We start from the raw sequence: 9,959 nt of genomic DNA on the forward strand, positions 1-9,959 counted from the left end.
GCCATCCCGCTTATAAGGATTGGGTGCTCTGAATGGTCTTCCTCTGGCTGAAGCCACAGGGCCAGGAGGAGCCTGGGCACCACCTCCACCACCACCTGAGATGGGCTGAGCAGGTTGCTACGGGGCTCATTGGACTGCTCGCCCAGAATGCTCCTCACAGCTCTCTCCACGACGCTGTGGACCTTAGGATCGCTGAAATCAACAAAAAGGAGAAGACAAAGCTAAACGATGTGCAATGTTCTCACATAGAACACTGTCTTAGTCTGTTTCTGCGTAGTTCCAGATGTGTAGATAAATGGATCAAGTCATATGCAGGGCAGTACATGGAACTCACATGTCAGCTGGCGAGGTGGAGTGCATGGAGCGACGGAGCTTGCAGAAAGCCTCGTGCTCTATGTTCATCATTTTTAGGCAAGTGTTTACTTCCCAGGCCTGCAGTATGAAACAGGAAGTCCCGTTAGTGTAATTTCACAACAGATCTATCCTGCTGTGCTAACTAGTTGTTGAAAGGCTAGTAAAGAGCTCACTAACTTGTAGTATGTCTCTAACTCTCATTCTCTTACCAGCCGAGCGAGGTCGTTTCCCTCCTCCAGGGTTTCCTTCCACACCCTTCAAATAAAACACAGAGCAATTCAACTTTCCTGGCTTCTGATTTTTCTGTTGTTTATTTTACCCACACCTCCTGGAGTGCTGCTGGTGGCAGGGAATGGCAGTGAAGGTGAGTGCTGACGTGGTACTCACCTCTCCCTAAGGGATTTTTTGCCCTGAGACACCAGCCAGTTGCTCATGTGCTCCGTGGTGACATGGGGCGGGACCTGGCCTTGACTCTGGAGCAGCAGATAGTGGACCATGAGCTTCTTCTGCAAGATGAGGTAAGGTGTGAGACCGTGCCACGAAATACCATATCATGTGCTTTCAGAAGGGCCTCTCGCAACATTTCACAACTGCTCATGCCTTACAATTTGCAAGTGATATTAAGAACTCTTATGACCAACTTCTCTAAACTGTCTTGAAATACAACTCTCTTTCTGTTTATGTTTTTGTGGGATGAATCTTACCTGTTTATTGTAATATGTTTCCTCCCAGCAGGCCTGCAGAGTCTGAAAATAAAGGCTGCTTCTACAGAATTCCTTTGAAGATAATGAAAATAATTATGCTTTGTTATTCACAGGCATTTACAGTATGCTAAAATGCATTTCTCCTAAGATTACCTTTGTGGGACCATAAGTGAACTCCGGAATGCACAAAACCCTATCCATGGTAAGATGGGGAAGAAATGCAGCGCTATAGATATACGGGATGCTCTAGAGATAACAGGAATGACTTAAAGTCGCGAATGATCAATGACTGTGGAGTCGTCCAATATGCTGCACTTAGAATTGAGTTGTAGGCGATGTTTGGCGCAAATAGAATGTTTACATTCTATTGCCATGGAGAAATGGAATGTGTAGAACCTGTATAAATGGGTATGCTTCTATGTCTTTATTTCGTGAAAGATTAAGCTCTTTGTTGTGTCATAATGTGTATATGAGGATGTAGGAGCCCGTCCCGATTCATGACGCGATTATCCAGGTGCATGTTGCTTAGACCTACTAATCCAACCTTGGTTTACAAGTTAAATACATTGTTTATATATGCCTATACAAATCTATCGACCACTTCCATTTAAAGCAATGATTGTCAATTGAAAATGTGGTTGTTGTGTTTTATCCTGTTGTGCGCCTTGAGTGTCAGTCCCCTTAAGCACATTATTCCAATATTTCCGAGCTCTGAATTGACACAATGAACACTTTCGCAAAGATATTCGGTTCAAAATAAGAGTATGAATGACAATAAACGTATGACTTGGATTGTATGCATAACAGTGTAGTAAACAATATCGCTCCGCGTGGGAACTTTTGGCGTTGGGAAAGTATCCCTTATAAGTCTCCATGGCACGTATCACTTCGTTGTCTTGTTGGTAATAGTAAAAATGCATGACAGTCCGCATTGTAATGGTCTAACAGGTGTTTTCATTTTGCTTCTCACATTAAACAGACATTTGAGAACGGAATTGCTTACAGTTGTACCTATGATGCACAGACACACTAAAGCTGTACAGTGTAGTTTGAATAGTCAGACACTGAAAGAGCATTTTATTCCAAGTGTGTTTGTGTTTGAATAAAGACCCAAAGAATGAAATCAATGTGTGGATGTTGATTGGACAATGTATATGTGCTTTGCAGAAGCCATTTTTTTAAATTCCCTGTAGGGTGTATTTTACTGGAGTATGATCAGATTGCTTTGTTTAAGCCAGAATGAAGACTTGGTCTGAGAAACTATGCCGATTATAGCATGATAGCTATTTATTTTTAAATAAGGCAATGTATATATGACCCCCTTTCAAATAGTCGCTCATTTATCACTTTCTTGCAGATATACAGTGCCTTCAGAAAGTGTTCATACCCCTTAACTAATTCCTCATTTTGTTTTCTTACAGCCTGAATTCCAAATGGATTAAATTATAGTTTTTTTATCATCTCACCCAGCTACAGACAATACCCCATAATGACAAAGTGAAAACATGGTTTTTAATTTTGTCTCAAATGTATTGAAAATGAAATACAGAAATATCTCATTTACATACGTATTCACAATACATGTTAGAATCACCTTTGGCAGCGATTAAAGCTGTGAGTCTTTCTGGGTAAGTCTCCAAAAGTTTTGCACCCCTGGATTGTACAATATTTGCAATATCACAATATATACAGTACCAGTCAAACGTCTGGACACACCTACTCATTTAAGGGTTTTTCTTTATTTTTTAAAATGTTTTACTTTTTAGAATAATAGTGAACACATCAAAACTATGAAATAGCACAATTGGAATCATGTAGTAAGAAAAAAAAGTGTTAAACAAATCAAAATATATTTTATATTTGAGATTCTTCGAAGTAGCTATCCTTTCCCTTGATGACCGCTTTGCACACTCTTGGCCTTTTCATGAGGTAGTCACCTGGAATGCATTTATTTTTACAATTTTTTACATTTTAGAATAATAGTGAAGACATCAAAACTATGAAATAGCACAATTGGACTTAACAGGTGTACCTTCTTAAAAGTTAATTTGTGTAATTTCTTTCCTTAAAGCGTTTGAGCCAATAGGTTGTGTTGTGACAAGGTAGGGATGGTTTACAGAAGATAGCCCTTTTTGGTAAAAGACCAAGTCCATTTTATGCCAAGAACAGCTCAAATAAGCATAGAGAAACAACAGTCCATCCTTACTTAAGACATGAAGGTCAGTCAATACGGAAAATTTCAAGAACTTTGAAAGTTTCTTCTAGTGCAGTCGCAAAAACCATGAAGTGCTATGATGAAACTGGCTCTCATGAGGACTGCCACAGGAAAGGAAAACCCAGAGTTACCTCTGCTGCAGAGGATAAGTTCAGTAGAGTTAACTGCACCTCAGATTGGAGCCCAAATAAATGCTTCACTGTCATGTTCTGACCTTTATTTTCCTTTGTTTTGTCTTTAGTTAGTATGGTCGGGCGTGAGTTGGGGTGGGGAGTTCTATGTTGTCTGTTTCTATGTGGGGTTTTCTAGTTTGGCCTGACATGGTTCTCAATCAGAGGCAGGTGTTTTGTGTTGTCTCTGATTGGGAACCATATTTAGTTAGTCTGTTTTGTATTGTGGGTTATTGTCTATGTCATTACGTAAGTTGCCTGTGTCTGCACTTGTCGTAGTATAGCTTCACGTTCGTTTGTTAGTTTGGCAAGTGTTCTTCGTTTCGTCTTCGTTAAATAAATTCAAGTATGTATTCAAACCACGCTTCGTTTTGGTCAGATCCTTGCTCCTCCTCAGATGAGGAGGATTACCACGTTCGTGACATTCACAGAGTTCAAGAAACACACACATCTCAACATGCACTGTCCAGAGGAGACTGCGTGAATCAGGCCTTCATGGTCAAATTGCTCCATTGAAACCACTACTAAAGGGCGGACACCAATAATAAGAAGAGACTTGCTTGGGCCAAGAAACACGAGCAATGGACCTTAGACTGGTTGAAATCTGTCCTTTGGTCTGATGAGTCCAAATTTGAGATTTTTGCCTTTCAATGTGTGTGTAAAGAATCCAGGGTGTTTAGTATGGTCTAAGCTTCATTATAAAACTATTTGTTGAATGGTTTAAAATCCGTCAGAAGCTGCTTTCAATTCATGGTGGCTCTGAATAAGTCTTGACTGAGACAGAGCTTGTTTTGTGACATTTCCGGTCACAACTTGCAGACTTGTTTACGTGCTGCTGTGCGTTTTGTTGCTAACCTTACTTTGCTACCTGACAACTTTACGGTTTTTACTTTTTAATTTACGTTTATATTTTTTGTTTTTCCCTCACTCAACTTTTTTTCTTTCAACTTTTTCACTCCGGACGCTTTATCTGGACATGGTTCGTCAAGACCTCCAACAGCCGAAGCTAAGTAGTAACATTAACATGATGCCTTCTAATTGCAGTCACTGTACTCATAATATACAGGAGAACGATCGCCTTACGGCGAGGATAGCTGTGCTGCAAGCCCAGCTTCAGACGCAATCGTTAGGCAAGGGTAATTTCAGTGTAGGAAAGGATGAAACAGCGTCTGTGCCACCAGTAAGTACAGATAGTACTAGAAATCCCCTCGCACGGTCCCCGCAGCCGGACAACTTTCTCATGGCTTCTGGAGGGAAATGTACAGCATTTCCCAAAATGCTCAACCGGTGTCGCTCATTCAGCCGACAGAAACTTTGAACCGGTTCTCCCCACTAAGCAGCGAGTAGGAGTCTGAGGCCGAGCCTTCTCTGGTCTCTACTCCTCCCGTTACGGGGTCTGAGACGCCGAAGGTTCCCAGCATTAGCTCTGACAAATTGAAAACCCTAATCATTGGCGACTCCATTACCCGTAGTATTAGACTTAAAACAAATCATCCAGCGATCATACACTGTTTACCAGGGGGCAGGGCTACCGACGTTAAGGCTAATCGGACCACCATTTTATTATGTTTGCAATCGCAACAAATAATCTGCTCAGACCCCAACCAAGGAGCATCAAAAGTCATGCTATAAATTCTCAGACAACCCAAATATTCCTTGATGCCCTTCCAGACTCCCTCTGCCTACCCAAGGACGTCAGAGGACAAAAATCAGTTAACCACCTAACTGAGGAACTCAATTTAACCTTGCGCAATACCCTAGATGCAGTTGCACCCCTAAAAACTACAAACATTTGTCATAAGAAACTAGCTCCCTGGTATACAGAAAATACCCGAGCTCTGAAGCAAGCTTCCAGAAAATTGGAACGGAAATGGCGCCACACCAAACTGGAAGTCTTCCGACTAGCTTGGAAAGAGAGTACCGTGCAGTATCGAAGAGCTGCTCGGTCATCCTATTTTTCCAAACTAATTGAGGAAAATAAGAACAATCCAACATTTATTTTTGATACTGTCGCAAAGCTAACTAAAAAGCAGCATTCTCCAAGAGAGGATGGCTTTCACTTCAGCAGTAATAAATTCATGAACTTCTTTGAGGAAAAGATCATGATCATTAGAAAGCAAATTATGGACTCCTCTTTAAATCTGCGTATTCCTCCAAAGCTCAGTTGTCCTGAGTCTGCACAACTCTGCCAGGACCTAGGAACAAGGGAGACACTCAATTGTTGTAGAACTATATCTCTTGACACAATGATGAAAATAATCATGGCCTCTAAACCCTCAAGCTGCATACTGGACCCTATTCCAACTAAACTTTTTTTATTTTTTTATTTAACCTTTATTTAACCAGGAAGGGCTCATTGAGATTTCAAATCTCCTTTTCAAGAGCGTCCTGGCCAAGATAGGCAGCACCAAGTCATTACAAAAATTACAGACAGACAACATGAAAAACTACAAGTAATCTCGTAAAAACCATTGAATTCACAAGAGTATAACAAAATCAAAAACAGCAAATTAAAAACATTGACAGGTCAGGGAATCAGCCTCAAAAACCTTCATCAGTGATTTAAAAACACCAATCGGGACAAGTTCTTCCAGTTTAAAATTATTTTGTAAGGTGTTCCAAGACGATGGCGCAAAGTACATAGAAGCCCTTTTACCAAATTCAGTTCGGACATTTGGAACAGTTAGCAGGATAAAGTCCAGCGAACGAAGAGAGTACCCACCACATTTCTGAACAAACTGAACAAACTACTGTAAGAGCTGCTTCCTGTGCTTGGCCCTCCTATGTTGAACATAATAAACGGCTCTCTATCCACCGGATGTGTACCAAACTCACTAAAAGTGGCAGTAATAAAGCCTCTCTTGAAAAAGCCAAACATTGACCCAGAAAATATAAAAAACTATCGGCCTATATCGAGTCTCCCATTCCCCTCAAAAATGTTAGAAAAAGCTGTTGCGCAGCAACTCACTGCCTTCCTGAAGACAAACAATGTATACAAAGTGCTTCAGTCTGGTTTTAGACCCCATCATAGCACTGAGACTGCACTTGTAAATTACCTTTTAATGGCGTCAGACCGAGGCTCTGCATCTGTCCTCGTGCTCCTAGACCTTAGTGCTGCTTTTGATACCATCGATCGCAACATTCTTTAGGAGAGATTGGAAACCCAAATTGGTCTACACGTACAAGTTCTGGCCTGGTTTAGATCTTATCTGTCGGGAAGATATCAGTTTGTCTCTGTGAATGGTTGGTCCTCTGACAAATCAACTGTAAATTGCATGTGGTTCCTCAAGGTTCCATTTTAGGACCACTATTGTTTTCACTATATATTTTACCTCTTGGGGATGTCATTCGAAAACATAATGTTAACTTTCACTGCTATGCGGATGACACACAGCTGTACATTTCAATGAAACATTGTGAAGTCCCAAAATTGCCCTCACTGGAAGGCTGTGTTTCAGACATAAGGAAGTGGATGGCTGCAAACTTTCTACTTTTAAACTCGGACAAAACAGAGATGTTTGTTCTAGGTCCTAAGAAACAAAGAGATCTTCTGTTGAATCTGACAATTAGTCTTGATGGTTGTACAGTCGTCTCAAATAAAACTGTGAAGGACCTCGGCATTACTCTGGATCCTGATCTCTCTTTTGACGAACATATCAAGATTGTTTCAAGGACAGCTTTTTTCCATCTGCGTAACATTGCAAAGATCAGACATTTTCTGTCCAAAATTGATGCAGAAAAATGTATCCATGCTTTTGTTACTTCTAGGTTAGACTACTGCAATGCTCTACTTTCCGGCTACCCGGATAAAGCACTAAATAAACTCCAGTTAGTGCTAAATACGGCTGCTAGAATCCTGACTAGAACCAAAAATGTGATCATATTACTCCAGTGCTAGCCTCCCTACACTGGCTTTCTGTTAAGGCAAGGGCTGATTTCAAGGTTTTACTGCTAACTTACAAAGCATTACATGGGCTTGCTCCTACCTATCGTTCCGATTTGGTCCTGCCGTACATACCTACACGTACGCTACGGTCACAAGACTCAGGCCTCCTAATTGTCCCTAGAATTTCTAAGCGAAACAGCTGGAGGCAGGGCTTTCTCCTATAGAGCTCCATTTTTATGGAATGGTCTGCCTACTCATGTGAGAGACGTAGACTCGGTCTCAACCTTTAAGACTTTATTGAAGACTCATGTCTTCAGTAGGTCCTATGATTGAGTGTAGTCTGGCCCAGGAGTGTGAAGGTGAACGGAAAGGCTCTGGAGCAACGAACCGCCCTTGCTGTCTCTGCCTAGCCGGTTCCCCTCTCTCCACTGTGATTCTCTGCCTCTAACCCTATTACAGGGTCCGAGTCACTGGCTTACTGGTGCTCTTCCATGCCGTCCCTAGGATGGGTGCGTCACTTAAGTGGGTTGAGTCACTGACGTGGTCTTCCTGTCTGGGTTGGCGCCCACCCTTGGGTTGTGCCGTGGCGGAGATCTTTGTGGACTATACTCGGCCTTGTCTCAGGATGGTAAGTTTGGTGGTTGAAGATGTCCCTCTAGTGGTGTGGGGGCTGTGCTTTGGCAAAGTGGGTGGGGTTATATCCTGCCTGTTTGGCCCTGTCCGGGGTATCATCGGATGGGGCCACAGTATCTCCTGACCCCTCCTGTCTCAGCCTCCAGTATTTATGCTGCAGTAGTTTATGTGTTGGGGGGCTAGGGTCAGTCTGTTATATCTGGAGTATTTCTCCAGTGTCCTGTGTGAATTTAAGTATGCTCTCTCTAAATCTTTCTTTCTTTCTCTCGGGGGACCTGAGCCCTAGGACCATGCCCCAGGACTACCTGGCATGGTGACTCCTTGCTGTCTCCAGTCCACCTGGCTGTGCTGCTGCTCCAGTTTCAACTGTTCTGCCTGCGGCTATGGAACCCTGACCTGTTCACTGGACGTGCTACCTGTCCCAGACCTGCTGTTTTCAACTCTCTAGAGACAGCAGGAGCGGTAGAGATACTCTCAATGATCGGCTATGAAAAGCCAACTGACATTTACTCCTGAGGTGCTGACCTGTTGCACCCTCGACAACTACTGTGATTATTATTATTTGACCATGCTGGTCATTTATGAACATTTGAACATCTTGGCCATGTTCTGTTATAATCTCCACCCGGCACAGCCAGAAGAGGACTGGCCACCCCTCATAGCCTGGTTCCTCTCTATGTTTCTTCCTAGGTTTTGGCCTTTCTAGGGAGTTTTTCCTAGCCACCGTGCTTCTACACCTGCATTGTTTGCTGTTTGGGGTTTTAGGCTGGGTTTCTGTACAGCACTTTGAGATATCAGCTGATGTAGGAAGGGCTATATAAATACATTTGATTTGATATGATGTTGCCAAGGAAAGTGAAAAGGACTGAGGGAAAGTAAAATGGTAAATACATGGAAAGGAACATGGAAGAACCTCAAAGATTGTTTATGTATATGTCTTAATTAATCTAAATGGTAATTTCTACATACTTTAGCATTAGCAGTCCATCAGGCCAATAGATGGCGCTGTTGTACTGTTGTAGCAGGAGAAACAGCAAGTTCTGGCCAAGCGCTCACCATTCTGCAGAATAAGGATCAGAGCTTTACAGAGGTAAACTGTGTCTGTTCTTTTTACTATTACAGGTATGTAACAGAACTTCTAAACGTTCAAATATATACACAATATGTAATAACATGCTATTTAACAACTTTGTCAAGATATTATCACGTTAGGAAAGGTTTTGTTTTGATTTTGTGTCGAACTGAGTTAGAGAAGAACGTGAATTACATTGAGTGAGAGAATATGTTAGCTTGATGCTAGCTGAGGTAAAAAACGATTTACGAGTCACAGGGACTATGTTTACTGAGTAGCTTACTTGTACTGGATTTTGTCTAGGAGATTTTTTATAAAGAATCCATTTGTTAGGGATTTCTGAGTTGGTTTTACATGTTATTGGTTTTGTGTAAAATTGTGCTCACTAGCTGGTAAACTGGCCGAGCACGCTCAGTCTGGTGGACTTTTAGTGCATACAGTGAGAGAGAGACGAATTTCTGGAGGTGCAAATATCTTAAAGCTGAATGTATTGTTGTCCGTTTTCTATAGAGGTAGCGGTATATAGAAAAACATTCAGTTATGTTTTCATATATAGGTGTTTCTATTGTATGAATGTGAAATACATTGTGGTTTTCATGTGAAACCATACACTAAGACAGGGTTATTTGTGGAACATTTTTGAATTTGGCTTTAGGTAAAGTGCATTCATGTTGTGTGATTTAAAGTGTGCACTTGTTTGATGTGAATATTTTCAAAGTTCTAAAAAGAAAATAGACAATTGAACAACAGAAAAAAAACATTCTTCAGAATAAAGAAAGCGCCAGAACTTTGCAGACGTAAACTTGTGTCCGTTCTTTTTACTATTGCAGGCCACCTCAGCTACACATGCACTCTGTCTGCACATGCATGCACATACACACGGACAAACACACACTAATGTTCTCTCTCTTGTGTTTGTCAGCAG

General features: G+C 41.6%; 1 long non-coding RNA gene across 1 annotated transcript; it reads right to left on the reverse strand.

Moving 5' to 3' along the window:
- Positions 1-344: 344 nt before the first annotated feature.
- LOC139542021 (uncharacterized) lies at positions 345-1,395 on the reverse strand. The gene is made up of 4 exons (XR_011668453.1): positions 1,059-1,395; positions 742-860; positions 564-609; positions 345-432 (listed from the first exon to the last, which is right to left on the reverse strand). It is a non-coding gene; the product is annotated as an uncharacterized lncRNA (long non-coding RNA).
- Between the last annotated feature and the right edge of the window lie 8,564 nt (positions 1,396-9,959).

Source organism: Salvelinus alpinus, chromosome 17 (genome assembly GCF_045679555.1).
Source record: "Salvelinus alpinus chromosome 17, SLU_Salpinus.1, whole genome shotgun sequence".
NCBI classification, from domain to species: Eukaryota; Metazoa; Chordata; class Actinopteri; order Salmoniformes; family Salmonidae; genus Salvelinus; species Salvelinus alpinus.